Below are 15,286 nucleotides of genomic sequence, written 5' to 3' on the forward strand. Positions count from 1 at the left end.
ACTGCTGAGCTTTTTTTCCATACCCTTTTAGAGTCTTCATGTAGCATTTTCATTTATATTAAAATCAAACTTTTGAAAGTATCTTCCATTCGATAGCATAAATTTCTCTCTATCCTTGTAAAAAGTACTTGCCAGTTATAAACCACTTAGGATCTATAATGTTTCAATTTTGTATGTCATGACATTGAATAGATTTAACTGCTAGCATTTTCCCAGCTACATGATGTGAATTCCTGAGGAACATTGTCAAAATAAAACACTTAAAGATTTATTTCAGTGGGGTTTTTTTTCTTCATTTTCCAACAACTCTGGGCTTCAGAAAGTTCAACTTTTCAGACATACAAGTGCTTTAAAAAATCAGTGCTTGCTGCCTTCTACTATGGTCCTGTCACAAGTTTGTAGTGTAGTATTATTGTAATCTGATGGGTTGTATTTCTGCTGCAGCTATTTAGTTGCTTTTCTGATGAACACAAAGAAATGTTTTTCCTGTCTGTACAGATGTTATAAATATATGCATTGGCCCAAGAGGTCAGTTTATTTTGATGCATAGACCACGAAGGAGATACTTCCACATGCCATATAGGCAAATGTTGGATGAGATCTTTCAAGGACCTACAGTACACTCTGTGTGTCTCATATATTCACATGAAGCATTTACCTCCCATAAGCATAATGGTTTTCCTTCAGCAATTTTACATCAAGGAAACTTTTCTCCTGTCAATGCATGTATGCAACTCCTATTATCTTTGAAGAGAATTATGCATAAATGCCAGAGAGACAGAAATGTGGAATGACACAGTCTTCATACTCCCACCCCAAAATGAAAAGTCACAACAATTTTCACCTGAGTGCCAGGCAGGAGTTTGAAGTCAATGTCAAGCAGGTTTAGATGAAGATATCTAAAAATGTTTGCTTTTGTACCAGGTGTTAATGTAATATCTTGTTTGCAAGCTTGAAGAGTGAGATCCTTGTTAATTCACAGAATCATAGAATCACAGAATAGTTAGGGCTGGAAAGGACCTTAAGATCAAATAGTTCCAACCCCCCTGCCATGGGCAGGGATGTCTCACAATAAACCATGTTGCCCAAGCCTCTGTCCAACCTGGCCTTGAACACTGCCATGGATGGAGCATTTACCATTTCTTTGGGCAACCTGTTTCAGTGCCTCACCACCCTCACAGTAAAGAACTTCTTCCATATATTCAACCTAAACCTCCCCTGTTTAAGTTTTAACCCATTACCCCTTGTCCTACCACTACAGTCCCTAAAGAAGAGTCTCTCTCCAGCATCCTTGTAGGCTCCCTTCAGACATTGGAAGACTGCTCTGAGGTCTCCACTCAGCCTTCTCTTCTCCAGGATGAAGAGCCCCAACTTTCTCAGCCTGTCCTCATATGGGAGGTGCTCCAGCCCCTTTAGCATACTTGTGGCCCTCCTCTGGTCTTGTTCCAACATTTCCATGTCCTTCTTATGCTGAGGACACCAGAATTCACACAGTACTCCAAGTGAGGTCTCGCAAGAAAAGAGTAGAGGGGCAGGATCACCTCCTTCAACCTGCTTGGTCACGCTCCTTTTGATGCAGCCCAGGATATAGTTGGCTTTCTGGGCTGCAAGTGCACACTGCCAGCTCATGTTAAATTTCTCATTGACCAACACCCCCAAGTCCTTCTTCACAGGGCTGCTCTGAATCTCTTCTCTGCCCAACCTGTAGCTGTGCCTGGGATTGCTCCAACCCAGGTGTAGGACCTTGCACTTGGCATGGTTAAACTTCATGAGGTTGGCATCAGCCCACGTCACAAATGACTTCATGTAGCTCCCCCCTAGATTTTTTTATTTTTTTTTAGGAAGCCTGAAAGAAAAAGTCCTTAGGCAAGCTTAGTACTTGCTTCAACTTAATTTGTGATACAGTAGCTAATAAATGATTTTTTAATACAAAGGTCATGAAGTACCAAGTTAAGATTCTGCTTGATTCAAGAGGGGAATTCTTTGTCCTTTTGAAAACATGCAATTTCTTCTTTTTCCAGTAACTGATGTGTGAAGTTTATATATGTATATCCCCAGATTAGTTTTCTGTGTAATAATAATCGATGACATTATCAGGTTTACTATTAGAACCATCTAACCAATTTTCTATTGGAAAACAGCAGTGGTAGAAGGCATAGGTGGGTAAGAAAAGTGTGGTGATGCTGTTTTTGAAAACTGTACCTCTTGTTTCCTTAGAGCTGTATGTAAGTTATTATAGATATTTGGAAGAACTCTATATAAATACAAAGGTACATATAGACTCAGTTACCTAGACTTGGAACATTGTAAATGCCAGGACATGGTGAGAAAATATGCGATTATTACATTGTGGTGTCAAGTCTTTGTGTTTTTTTGCTGAGATATGGACTGAGAACATTCATTAAGTTCAAGTCATCACTTTTATACACTGCAGTTTAGGAAAGAGTGAAGTATAGAAAGCTTTAATATGGAACCAAGCTTCTTCTCACTATGGTCATCTCAATGCACAAGGGACTCATGGCCCCCTCTCCTTCAAGACATGTAACTGCTTCCAAAAAGGTGTTGCCAGTGAGTATGCTGATGGTATTTTTTTTTTTCCTAGGGAATACTGAAGGTGAAAGTAGAGGCTAGATATCACCATTTCTCCAGCAAGAAATGCTGTTGCCCTGGATTCAGCAGTAGCAGTCATTTTTTCTCCTTCTTAGTAGCTGGTGCAGTGCTGTGTTTTTGGCTTTCAGCCTGGGAACAACTCTGATAACACCAATGTTTTTAGTTGTTGATAAGTAGTGTTATTCAAGGGCATTGAAAGGATATCCTCATGTCTTCTCCATGATCCCGCAGGAAAAAAACAATTGTTGTGGTTTAAGCCCAGATGGTAACTCAGAACCACACGGCCACTTGCTGACTCCCCCCCCTCTTCCTTCCCCAGTTCCCAGAGGGATGGGGAGGAGAATTGAAAGAATGTAAATCCGACAGGTTGAGATAAGAACAGTCCAGTAACTACAGTATAATACAAAACTACTACTGCTACCACCAATAATAATAATGATAAGGGAAATAACAAGTGCTCACCACCTGCCGACTGATACCCACCCCAACCAGAGCAGCAATCTGGCCTTCTGGGTAACTCCCCCCGGTTTCTATACTGGGAATGGCATGCTGTGGTATGGAATACCCCTTTGGATAGTTTGGGTCAGGTGTCCTGTCTCTGCTTCCTCCCACCTTCCCCTCCTCCCTGGCAGAGCAGGAGACTCAAAGTCCTTGGTCAGAGTAAACATTACTGAGCAGAAACTAAAAACACTGGTGTTATCAGGGCTGTTCCCAGGCTGAAAGTCAAAAACACAGCACTGCACCAGCTACTAAGAAGGAGAAAAAATTGACTGCTACAGCTTAACCCAGGACAGTGCTGAATTTCTGGCGATAATTTGCACAGTGCTGAGTCAGCAAGAGTAAGAAGAGTGATGGACTGCTTCTTGGGCTTGCTCCTGTGCCCTTTTTTCTAAGCCTGAGAGCCTTGCTCCCTTATTCAGGCCATAGGAGAGATGAGCACGTGCCTCCTCACTGCTCAGGTTGGTTTATCACTTATAAAGTAAGGGGTGCAAAAGTTTCCTTTCTCAGTGTTAGACCAAGTCTAGCCAGATGGGCAGTGAGAGAGAGAAGTTAATATAGCTGTTTTTGCAGCCCAGGTCTGGGGGATAGGGGGGGAGCTTGACCTCAGACTGTCTCCCCAGGAGCTTAAGGTTGGACTCATCTCAATGAACTTATACCTTTCTAAAATTAAGGTGTCTGGTTTAATAGTAATTGATATACTGTTTGGGGAAAATGGATGCTTAATACCAATCTAAGATAAGAATGTGAGGAAGATATGCATTTCCAGGGAAAGATTTTTATCTCTCTTTTGCATTTGAAGTGAGTTAAGACAATGAATTTAGCCTTGACATGTATTTTTTAGGTAAAAAAAAACAAAATGGACTTTGATAATCCAAGACCTCTCAGCAGCACTTTCTTCTCATACTTTGAGAAATAGAAAATCAGTAGTTGAGATATCCTAAGCACTTGCTTATGGTTTTATTCTGCTCAAGTGACTGTCAACAAAGGAATCCCTGCTCTGTAGCAGCAACAACTCTCAAGTATCAGTGTTTGTAATATTATGAAAGAATTCAATTATTTCTTACTTCATAGAATCATAGAATAGTTAGGGTTGGAAAGGACCTTAAGATCATCTAGTCCCAACCCCCCTGCCATGGGCAGGAGCACCTCACACTAAACCATATCACCCAAGGCCTCGTCCAACCTGGTCTTGAACACTGCCAGGGATGGAGCATTCACAAACTCCCTGGGCAACCTATTCCAGTGCCTCACAACCCTAACAGGAAAGAATTTCCTCATTATATCCAATCTAAACTTCCCCTATTTAAGTTTTAACCCGTTTCCCCTTGTCCTACCACTACAGACTCTAATGAAGAGTCCCTCCCCAGCATCCCTATAGGCCCCCTTCAGATACTGGAAGGCTGCTATGAGGTCTCCACGCAGCCTTCTCTTCTCCAGGCTGAACAGCCCCAACTTTCTCAGCCTATCTTCATACGGGAGGTGCTCCAGTCCCCTGATCACCCTCGTGGCCCTTCTCTGGACTTGTTCCAACAGTTCCTTGTCCTTTTTCTGTTGAGGACACCAGAACTGTACACAATGCTCCAGGTGAGGTCTCACAAGAGCAGAGTAAAGGGGCAGGATCACCTCCTTCAACCTGGTGGTCACACTGCTTTTGATGCAGCCCAGGATATGGTGGGCTTCCTGGGCTGCGAGCGCACTCTGCCGGCTCATGTTCATTTTCTCATCAGCCAACACCCCCAAGTCCTTCACCGCATGGCTGCTCTGAATCTCTTCTCTGCCCAACCTGTAGCTGTGCCTCGGATTGCTCCGACCGAGGTGTAGGACCTTGCACTTGGCGTGGTTAAATTTCATAAGGCTGGTATCAGCCCACCTCACAAGTGTGTCGAGGTCCCTCTGGATGGCATTCCTTCCCTCCAGCGTATCAACCGAACCACACAGCTTGATGTCATCGACAAACATGTTGAGGGCGCACTCAATCCCACTGTCCATCTCAGCGACAAAGATGTTAAACAAGACCTGTCCCAACACCAATCCCTGAGGGACACCACTTGTTACTGGTCTCCAGCCATTGACCACAACTCTTTGTGTGCGGCCATCCATCCAGTTCTTTATCCACTGAGTGGTCCATTCATCAAATTAATGTCTCTCCAATTTAGAGACAAGGATGTCGTGTGGGACAGTGTCAAACGCTTTACACCAGTCCAGGTAGATGACGTCCTGTGCTCTACCCCGTCCATCAGTTCTGTAGCTCCATCATAGAAGGCCATCAAATTGGTCAGGCAGGATTTCCCCTTAGTGAAGCCATGCTGGCTGTCACCAACCACCTTGTTGATTTTCATGTGCCTTAGCATGCCTTCCAGTAGAATCTGCTCCAGGATTTAGCCAGGCACAGAGGTGAGACTGACTGCCCTGTAGTTCCCTCTATCATCCCTTTTCCCCTTCTTGAAAATGGGGGTTATATTTCCCTTTTTCCAGTCGTTGGGAACTTCACCTGACTGCCATGATTATTAAAAAGTCATAATCTTAAAAAGTGCATCCAGTTAAGTTGCTTGTGGCTCTCCCTTCAGACTCTTGGCTCCTCAGTCTGAAATCAGAGTCCCTGCTCATAATTCATGGAGGTAGGGGTTTTATTTTTTTTGAAGCAGTATTCAGGGAATTTCCAGTGCTATTCCTATGCACAACTTTGAAAATTTACCCTTCTGCACTCTAGCCCTTCATATCCTGTGCATAAACACAGAGTCATATTTGGCCCTGAGCAGAGTCCCTGGGGAAATAGCTGGCTGGATACATCCCCAGGTGAGGTAAATGGTAGATTTTTTTTTTCCATTTTACACTGGGGCCTGTAGGAGGGCTTTAAGCAGCAGAACAGATCTCCTCAGTTGCAGCTAGCCAGGAATGGATCTGTTTAGAAATGTTTTCAGGTGAGGGATGTGGGGTGTTGTCGTAGTTTAAGCCCAGTCGGCAACTCAGTCACGCAGCCCTTGCTCACTCCCCCCCTTCCTCCCCCCCTGCTCCCAGAGGGATGGGGAGGAGAATCGAAAGAATGTAACTCCCACGGGTTGAGATAAGAACAGTCCAGTAACTAATGTATAACACAAACCACTACTGCTACCACCAGTAATAATAATGATAAGGGAAATAAAGAAGGGAGAGAATACAACTGCTCACCACCTGCCAACCGATACTCAGCCCAACTGAGCAGTGATCTAGCCCTTCCAGGTAACTGCCCCCAGTTTATATAGTGGGCATGATGTTCTGTGGTATGGAATACCCCTTTGGTTAGTTTGGGTCAGGTGTCCTGTCTCTGCTTCCTCCCGCCTTCCCCTCCTCCCTGGCAGAGCAGGAGACTCAAAGTCCTTGGTCAGAGTAAACATTACTTAGCAACAACAAAAAACATCAGTGTTATCACCATTGTACCCAGGCAGAAAGCTGAAACCACAGCACTGCACCAGCTACTAATAAGGAGAAAAATGACTGCTACTGCTGAACCCAGGACAGGTGTTCAGGGTGAAAGTTTTAGAGAGGAGAGGTCTTTGAAACATTGCACTGATTTGGGCTCCTTTGTAACATCTCCATGCCCACATTTTCAGGCATTGGGGAGTCCACCTGGGACTATATCAAAAACTTTCAGTAGTTCTTGCTGCCTCTGTACTTGCTTACCTCCTGTTGTGCTGACCTGGCAATGCTTAAAGCTTATCTCCCCACCTACCACTGCTTCTGATTTGCAGTCTCTATTAGATGCAGAGAAGAATGGGTACACAGCTCTGGGCTCTACGGGAGGGACTGAGCAGACATGGCAGCAGCCAGAAGCATGTAAATCTGTCAGTGCAGCTTCTCCCTGGTGTCTGGGGGAGTTTCCATTGCAGGGCCACCACTGAGTCCCCACAGCATGTAAGTGGTGTCTGTCCTGGGGAAAAGGTCCCAACACTCACCCATCCTGTGCTGCCAAGGGAGATCCCACTCAAAACCATGTACAGGATTTGGCCCAGGGTTTTCCTATTGTTTTTTTTTACACCTGTGCTGTTACCAAAGCCAGGCTGGGTGCCCTAAATAATATTTTTCAGGGTGTACAAATTTCCACAGATGTGTTGCTCTACATGCAGGTCAGGCCACCCAGTACCATGGGAAAGTGCATTTGAATCCATGCTGGGGCTCTCAGCCATTTGGGTAAGGGATGTGGCCACAGCAATGCTTCTCTCTGTCTTGGTTAGATGGATGATGTTTCCTTTTTAATGTCCAAAAAAGATGAACAACTGTCCCCACCCTTCTTTCTCCCTTTCTCTAAGGAAGTCTCCTGGCAAACGTGCATGGGGAAACTCAACTGCGGTGCAGTTAGTGCTGGAACAGGGGAAATAATGATTCCTGGTCATTCTCTAACACTGGGATAGCTGCAGGACCTTCCTGCCTCAGGCTCCAGAGGGTCTCTAAGGGTTTGTGGACTCATGAGAGGTTGTCCAACTCCTCGGAGCTCAGCAGAGCCCTTCTCTGGTGCTGCTCCTGTCCTTACACATGCAACTGTTGGTGCTCTCAGTCAAAATTCACATCTGAATTCTGGTGAGCAGTGAGGGAGGGGGGGCAGGCTGGAGGTGTGGTATATGCATGAGGCCCTGTTTGTGCTTTGGGAGCCACTGGGGACAAAAGGGAGTGCTGGAGGAAAAACTTCCAGAAGTCACATGGAAATTGTTCAGTGGTCTGGTTCTTGGACTGCTGTCTGGATAAATACCTCCCTGTCTGATGTGATGGGGATGACCAAGTTAAACACTGTGTTTGGAGGAACAGGGGGAATTTTCTGAGTACTGCCCTAAGCCATGGTATATTATATATGTAGCATAGGGCTCCAAGTACCTGAATTACATTTCCTGTCCTTGGATATCAAGTTTCAAGTTCAGCATTAAAAGCAAAGAGAAGTGATAACATCCATATGTTCTGATGACAGATAGGATATGCCACAAAGTGACCACACACTAGCTGTATAATATGCAGAGTTCATTAAACAAGCACACTAAAGCCAATAAGCACAATAAAGCAAGCACACTAATGTGAATTAGGTAAATATATATAGAGAGAATAAGAACAATAAAGCAAATCAGAGATATAGGTACATAAGTAAAGTACCAAAGAAAGTTAGCAATGCATTAAATCATTACTGCATAGAGAGAACAGAGATTAAGAAGGGATATATCACCAATTACCACTGAATCATCATCCAGGCCCACACTTCCAGCTAGGAAGCCCCATTGCAGCTGATGCCAGGAGTCTCAGGTAACTGGGAAAATTCCTACACAGTGGTGTAGGTGAAGCTTCTCTTATGGCCACAAGAGGATCCCCCTTATCAAAACGACCGGCTTTATGCCAGATCTCTAATCGTTTACTCGTGGGACCATGCAGTTTCTTATGACCTCACCGTTGTCCACTGTGAGAGTGTGGGCCAGGTGCCCCAGTGCAGCCATGTACGAAGGTCATAGAACAGCTGCCCACCTATGTTTTCCTGCCTCTTTCTGACAGTCGCGATGAACATAAACATATATACTCTACCGAATACACTGTGGCAGGCAACAACCTTTGTTGTGCCTCTCAGTCATGAGAGGGAATCAACTCCCAGCTATGTTCCCATCCGTTACACTATCCATAGTTACATTTCTTTCAGATGCATACAAGTATTCTAAGCGGAAGATGACCCAATACAGGGTTTTTTTGTTGACATTTAAAAATAACAGAATATTTAAAGATAACAAAATAAGTTTATTGCTCCATAAGAGGTCAAACTGCAATAATAACCACAGAAATAATTTTCTAAAAAGCAGCAATTTAGAAAGCTGATTTTATGTTTGAAAGAATTAGCAGTTGATACCAAGCTCAATCACTGAGATGAAAACAGCACAGTGGTGAAGGGGTTGAGATAAGATTCAAAAATCAAACATAAACTAATACATTCCCAGTTATGTTTTTCTCTTCTGTTTAAAAACGGAAGCAAACAACTTTAACTTTTTACTTAGGAACGCATCATTATCATAAATTCAGATCTTAACAAAATTGATAGTTCATATATTATATAAATAAAAATTTAGACTCATTTTGGATGGTCTTGGACTTCTGCACGTCACAGTAAATTCTAAGTGCATGTGTATGTGAAAAGGATGTAGGTTAGGATCATTTTGCAGAACTGACTTTTATATATGCGGAAATACTAGCCCTGGGCGTCTCTAATAGGGATGTAAAGCATTTCTGATACTCAGCCTGATCTTGTGAAGTGCTTTGTTCCTCGTTCTCATTGATTTGGGAGCTGAGGACAACTAGCGCTTCTCAGAATCTCTCTTATGATAAAACATCTTTTATTTTATATGAAATAAATGTAGTCAATATTGGAAGAATGGCAGCTTCAATTCTTTTAAAAATCCTATTTTTTTGTGTTTAACACAGTACTTGAGTTCATTTAAAAGCTTAAGGCTGCTATTTGGTAAATACATTCCCTTCCATTAAGATACCATCATGATATTGTGTCCTGAGAGAAATTTTTTTAATTCTTGAGGGAAAATCTTCAGACCTAAGTGCTACTGTTAGTTAAAGAATATACATAGTAGTGGTGATGATGACATTGTAAAGCACTATCTTGGTAACATCTTTCAGGCATTACGGCAAATAAAAATGTGCCAGATTGTTTTTGAAGCATTAGATGCAAATTATCAACAGGAACATATTTCTGGACTCAACAGCTGAATGTGTGAATTAATTATGGACACATTAGGAACTCAGAAATATTTTTTTATCTTTGATGTTTGTAAAGCATATTCCAAGTAATTGCTCTTTTTATGCATAAATGAACGTACAACCTTCATATATTTACTCAGCACTTGCTTCAATGTTCAATTCTATGTGGACTTGCCTTAACAGTATTTGCTAAATTTTCATTTGGCTGGATACTGTGAAAGACAGGGAAAAGAAAGCTAAGTGTATTTATCTTAATAGATGAACAACATACATGATGTTTCCACATGGACACGAGAGCCTTAATCCTAACATATGCAAGTGCCACGAGCTGGCCAGAGCCCTGATGGTGCTGCTGCAGGAGATTTTGCCCAAATGGAGCTTGCTCCTGACGCAGGCTTCTGGGCTGAGGGATTTGCTATGCCAATAGGTCCTCATGTTATTTAGTCAAACTCTAAGCCCTGGGTTTCTATTTTTTGTGTTAATTATTTTTAGCATTAAGCACTTGTGCAAGTAGTTAAATAACATTGGCTATTTATTTATTTATTTATTTATTTATTGGTTATTTAACAGAGCCTTGGGTGACACGGTTTAGTGCAAGGTGTCCCTGCCCATGGCAGGGGGGTTGGAACTAGATGATCTTAAGGTCCTTTCCGACCCTAACTATTCTATGATTCTATTGTAAAGAGTATAGTCTTTAAAAGGCTAGAAATGTTTTCATTTCAAAGCCACACTTTTTAACAGTGTAGTCTCACTGAAAGCTAAATCGCCATTGCAAACAGACATAAGAAGCTCCCTTTAATATAAACAATATCATCCCTTAATATAATTTGTTACTTAATTGGTTTCTTGTTTTGAAACTTGTTTCATAACACTGCATTTCTACTGACCCTTCTTTTCTAAGGCTGGAAAGTTCATTACCACAACTCTTAATAATTTTAGCCAATCATACTGTGTAGCTGTGGCCTCATGTAATTGTTATCTATGCATATTTGTTCATACAAATTACACTACTTCATAAGAATCTATTTTGCTTTGCTTGTTTATCTACCAGAAAAGAAATAATATTTCCCTTAATGTATTCATTCACATGTTCCTTCTGCATTTTTCATTTCATTTACAACTTGGAAATAGTAGTTCGGTTTTCACAGAAATTTTTATGGCTGCTATGACAACATTCCAGTTTTGCATTATATATGCTTAATTGGCTATAACCACAGTTTTACATAGCTTTCATTCTTTGAGTTTGGAGGCTGTAAGGAATCTTAACACAGTTAACAATTTTCATATGCAGTTATGATTACACTTATGTTGTGGTGGAAGCCCAGCTGGCAACTCAGAACCACACAGCTGCTCACTCACTCACTCCCTTCTTGCCCCTGCTCCCGGAAGGACGGGGAGGAGAATTGCAAGAATGTAACTCCAATGGGTTGAGATAAGAACAGTCCAGTAACTAAGGTATAATACAAAAATACTACTACTGGCAACAATAAAAATAATGATAAGGGAAATAATAACACCACCTACACCTGGGTTGGAGCAATCGCAGGCACACCTACAGGTTGGGCAGAGAAGAGATTCAGAGTGGCCCTGTGGAGAAGGACTTGGGGGTATTGGGAAATGAGAAAATGAACGTGAGCCGGCAGAGTGCGCTCGCAGCCCAGAAAGCCAACCGTATCCTGGGCTGCATCAAAAGGAGAGTGACCAGCAGGTCAAAGGAAGTGATCCAGCCTCTCTACTCTGCTCTTGTGAGACCTCACTTGGAGTATTGCATACAATTGTGGTGTCCTCAACATGAAAAGGACATGGAACTGTTGGAACAAGTCCAGAGGAATCCACGAGGATGATCAGGGGACTGGAGCACCTCACCTATGAAGATAGATAGGCTAAGAAAGTTGGGGCTGTTCAGCCTGGAGAAGAGAAGGCTGCGTGGAGACCTCAAAGCAGCCTTCAAACATCTGAAGGGGGCCTCTAAGGATGCTGAGGATGAACTATTCATTAGGGACTGTAGCGATAGGACAAGGGGTAACAGTTTAAAACTTAAACAGGGAAAGTTTAGATTGGATATAAGGAAGAAATTCTTTACTGTGAGGGTGGTGAGGCACTGGAATGGGTTGCCCAAGGAAGTTGTAAATGCTCCATCCCTGGTGGTGTTCAAGGCCAGGCTGGACAGAGGCTTGGGCAACATGGTTTAGTGTGATGCATCCCTGCCCATGGCAGGGGAGTTGGAACTAGATGATCTTAAGGTCTATGATTCTAAGGGGAGGGAATACAGATGATTACTACCTGCCGACTGATACTCAGCCCTACCCGAACAGCTATCTGGGCCTTTTGGGTAAATCCCCCCAGTTTCTATACTGGGCTTGACATGCTTGGAATAGAATACCACTTTGGCTAGTTTGAATCAGGCATCTAGTTTCTGCTTCCTCATGGCTTCTTGTGCCCCTCCTCACTGGCAGAGCATGAGACTGAAAAGTCCTTGTTTGGAGTAATCATTACTTAGCAACAGCTAAAAACATTGGTGTGTTATCAGCACTGTTCTCAGGCTAAAGTTGAAAACACAGCACTGCACCAGCTACAAAGAAGGAGAAAAAACACTGCTACAGCTGAACACTGGACAACCTGTGCAAACATTTTCCTGGTAGTTTAATATTTATTCATAAAGGGAGCAGGTAATAAAACACCTTTTCTACAACCAGTCTGAGTAAGTGTGCTGTTTCGTCAAAGTTCTCATTAGCAAGAGATATTTCAGTTGCTCCAGACAATGAGTTGGATTCATTTGGAGGTCAGTTCAGATGCCTCTCTACAAATGCATGTAGTATGGGGTACAAACAAGAAGAATTAGAGATGTGTGCATGGCTGAACAGGTATTGTTGGCATCACAGAAACATGGTGGGATGGCTCCTACGATTGGAGTGTTGGAATGGAAGGTTACAGGCTCTTTAGAAAAGACAGGCCAGGCAGACAGTTAGGGGGAGTTGTTATTTATGTTAGGGATAGGCTGGAGAATATGGAACTCTGTCTGGGGACAGGTGATCAGTCAACAGAGAGTTTGTGGGTCAGGGTTAAAGGGAGAACAGCTATGGGGGACATTATTGTGGGGATCTGTTAAAGACTGCCTGATCAGGAGGGCTCTGTGGATGAAGAGCTTTATAGACAGATAGGAATAACCTCATGCCCACAGGCCCTTGTTCTCATGGGGGACTTCAACCTCCCTGATATCTGTTGGAGGGACAGCACGGCTCAGCAGAAGCAATCCAGGAGGTTCCTCGACTGTGTGGAAGACAACTTCCTTCTGCAAGTAATAGAGGAGCCAATAAGGACAGGTGCTATGACTGACCTCGTGCTCACCAACAGGGAGAGGCTGGGTGGAAATGCGATGCTCCAGGGCAGCCTTGGTTGTAGTGATCATGAGTTGGTCAAATTCGAGATCCTCAGGACAGTGAGAAGAATGTGCAGCAAGATCACTGCCCTGGTCTTCAAGAGAGCAGACTTTGGCCTCTTCAGGAACCTGCTTAGTAAAGTTCCATGGGATATAGACTGTCGTGGTTTGAGTAGCTGCTGTACTTGCCACTGGGGTAGCTGCGCTGTTCTTTTTTTTTAATGGAAGGGGGAAGATACTGTCTTTGAACTCTCATAGTTTATGAATCATTTCATCCACTGTTCATGGTACTATGTCATACCAGGTTACTGTTGCCAGTGAATGGGCATATGATGACGGTGCATTCCATGTAAGTTTTCGCCACATGGGTCATGTACATTCAACTTCATCTGGATCTATGGTTATATCCCCATTATTCGGCTTGATGTGATAGATCATCTCTACGATGGCTGATTCCCTCAGAGACTGGATGCCTTTGTCTAAAGCAGTCCTCTTGGCCGAATGACTCATAACATGGTCCTTGTATGGAAACCTTTCTTTCACAGCTGCCAAGAGCTGCCTCCAAAGACATAGGGACTTTTTCTCTCTTGCAATTGCTTTGTCAATTCCCCCTTCTCTAGCAAGTGAAAGCAGCTGCTTGGCTTCTGTACCTTCTAGTTCGTGACCAATGGGCCCATTGTCCCAACATCAGAGCAACCAGGTGATGATGTGCTCCCCTGGTTGATGTGTAAAATCTTTTCACATATTCCATAGCTCGGTTGAGGTCTGAGGTCAAGAAGTCACCTCTTCTTCGTCATGTGATGATGACTCCTGATCAGATGCTGCCCCAATTGGTGAATACATTGTTTCTTCATCTTGCTTCACCCTTCTTGCCTCCTTTTTGCTTTTTCTCTTGCGTACACGGGCAACCGATATTGGTACGAATTGGACCTCTGGTTTAGCTGCAGTGATTATCACTGTGTTTTGAGTAGCGACTGTACTTGTTGCTGGGGGTGGTGAAGCTGCTGTGCTTGGAGCTGGGGTAATCGCGCTGTCTGCTGCAGTCAAAGTTTGAGTAGCTGCTGTATTGCCGCTGGGGTAGCTGCGCTGTTCATTTCAGCCAAAGCTTGAGTAGCAACTGTACTTGTCACTGAGGGTGGTGGAGATACTGGCTCTGTAAGCATAGGCCAAGCCCCAGCACGTTGCCATGATTTGTCCGTCTCCGGTATGGCCACAATGACCACACACCTCATTTAAGTGTTTTACTAATTCTTCTGGATTTTGCAGTTGCTCGGTGGTGAAATTCCAAAGTACTGGAAGGGCCCACTGACCTAGATACTTGCCCATACTATCCCACACAACCTGCCACCCATGACTGTCCAGCCTCGGGGAAAATCTCTTGGTCCTCCTATATCATTGTTTAACCCCAGACAAGACCCAAACCTGACTCTGCTTAACTTTTGAAATCAGAGGAAATGGTCGTGGGCAAAATACAGTCTGTATGCATGCCAACATGGTGATCCCCATCAGAATCAGCAAACAAGTCTCAACAGCATTAAAAGGCCATTCAAAAACTTCAAAACTCTCAAATGATGCTGTAAATGATCTGGGGGGGGACAGACGGCAGGGTGGACTGGGAGGGTAAAAGAATGTCTCCTTTACAGGTTGACCACCCGAGAAGGAGAAAAAAGATGTGTAAATGCTAAGCACTTTTATTATATACCTCCCAAAGTATAAAGGTAGCGACCACACTGGGAACATAAGCCAGATCAGTTTCATGATCAATGATTCTATTGTATTACAAGTCATTGCCATAAAGTACAATGAGACAAGAACCATAGCCCAAGCCTCACACTTGAAAAACACTAATGCAGCAAATACAAGCTCGAAGGAAGGTACGATATACTGAAACTCTGAGATCAAGAGGAACAACTTTGAGAGCCAATAAATCAGCATTGTGACGAGTGACTACTAATCCGGACAGATCTGTCGTTATCGTGGGTTCGTGCCTCATGTTGGGCGCCAAAAAGAGCTGTCGTGGTTTAAACCCAGTCAGGCAACTCGTTCACTCACACCCCCCTTTTCCTTCGTCTTTATTTCCTTCCCCCT

The 15,286-nt window shown here is 43.4% G+C and overlaps 1 protein-coding gene across 1 annotated transcript in view; it reads left to right on the plus strand.

The window, feature by feature from the left end:
- The window catches only part of LOC133277192 (zinc finger protein 423-like), a 130,694-nt gene that overhangs the window by 9,888 nt on the left and 105,520 nt on the right, over nt 1-15,286 (plus strand). The gene's annotated exons all lie outside the window — the stretch shown is intronic.

This window comes from Pezoporus flaviventris, unplaced genomic scaffold, assembly GCF_033815535.1.
Source record: "Pezoporus flaviventris isolate CSIRO_AGI_PZ_B2104156 unplaced genomic scaffold, CSIRO_AGI_Pfla_v1 ptg000052l, whole genome shotgun sequence".
In the NCBI taxonomy this organism is placed as follows: Eukaryota; Metazoa; Chordata; class Aves; order Psittaciformes; family Psittacidae; genus Pezoporus; species Pezoporus flaviventris.